This window comes from Etheostoma cragini, chromosome 18, assembly GCF_013103735.1.
Source record: "Etheostoma cragini isolate CJK2018 chromosome 18, CSU_Ecrag_1.0, whole genome shotgun sequence".
Lineage (NCBI taxonomy): Eukaryota > Metazoa > Chordata > Actinopteri > Perciformes > Percidae > Etheostoma > Etheostoma cragini.
In genome coordinates this window covers 4188761-4190580 of record NC_048424.1, presented here as the reverse complement: position 1 = coordinate 4190580, position 1820 = coordinate 4188761, and positions in this window count along the sequence as shown.

Here is a 1820-nt window from a genome sequence, read left to right as displayed (position 1 = left end):
ATGAGATCTTTAAATCGTATAAGGCTGTAAAATCTCTTTCAATTCAAACTTAACACCGTCAACGCCTCCTCCGTGGCCTGTGAAGTTTTAAAAAAAATCATAAATGAAAACTTGATTTATATTATTATTATTATTATTATTATTAGCACTGCTCCTCACACAGGAAGGATTGAGCAGAAACAATTGTTTAATAAAACAAAAATATAAAAATATGAATATTCAAGATTATGCAAAAATGATGTTTACATTGCTTACAAAATAAAAGTTACAAAATTACATTTTTATTTAATCTCTTCTATAACAATGTCTTAATAAACTACACAAAAATGTAACAAAACTAAATGAAATGATATTACTATGATATTGATATGATATTATGATAATACAAATTATATATATTTATAGATAATAATAAATAAATAATAGAAGAAAAACACACACGCATAGAGACACACACAACTACACAAAGACACACAAATGGAGAGACACACAAACATAACAAAACTAAAATTATTTTTAAAGTCAGCTGTACAACCAGAACGTTGCAGATGTGTGAGCCGGGCGGTGATGAATCGGAGAACATGTCGGAGACAAATGTCCGTCCTCTGCGGCAGCGGGACGCCGGTCCCCTGGCGGACGCCGGTCGGTCCCCTGGCGGACGGCGTCCTCTCAAACCTCCAGAGCCCGTTTGTAACCGGTCGTTAACACAAACTGTTCAGACCCCGGAGGCTGCAGCGCCTCAATGAGTTATCACCGCTGGTGATGGGCGGGGGGGGGGGATATGAATATTCAAGATTACACAAAAATAGAAATGTTTACATTACTTAAAAAATAAAAGTAAAAAAATCACAGTTTTGTTTAATCTCTACTGTAACAAAGTCTTGGTACAAAATACACAAAAATTTAACAGAAAAAAAACTAAATGAAATGACTCAAATAATACTAATATATAAAAATATTACACAACTTTTTATTTTAAATAAAACAAAAAAACTTTAAATAAAATTCAAGACACACACACAGACACACAGACACACACATACAAACAGAGACGCACACACACACAAAAAGAGATTTACACTAACAGACATACACACAAACACTCAAAAAGAGACACAAACAGACACACCAAAACACGCACACATACAAAAAGAGACACACACACACACAGGGACACACACAGAGACACACAGAGATGCACTCACAAAAAGACGCACACAAACAGGTACACACAGACACACAAAAAGAGTAGAGTCCCCCAACTACATGTACATGTATAAAATGAAGTTGCATTAATAGATGAAAGCCAATGGTAGTGAAAAAAAATGGACGTATGTATGTTATGTGTAACCCATACAACATAAACATCCATGTAAACATGTTCTTTACATACAAGATTAATGATTGCTTCCATTGAATTGTGGTTCTTTAATTTCAATATCATTTTAATTTCATTTGATTTTTCTTTTTAAATGGTTTCAAATAACAGAAGCATTAAGGTATTAATAATTTGGCGGCCACTTTAACACCGCGGGGTGTATACTGTATGTTAAGGAAGAACATTTATTTATTGACTATACATTATCCATTCACAAAGAAAATTGATGTCCTTAAAGGTTGGATTTTTCTTAATTTTTTTAATTAAGCCATTAAGGTAAATTTCCAAAAGATGTATTCCTATTTTGAGTTAACTTTAAATTGTGAATTTAAAATAACTTAATTCCCAGAGGAGATTGTGCTGCTGCTGCACTGTGTGTTTGATAAAGCTGTGTGTGTGTGTGTGTGTGTGTGTGTGTGTGTGTGTGTGTGTGTGTGTGTGT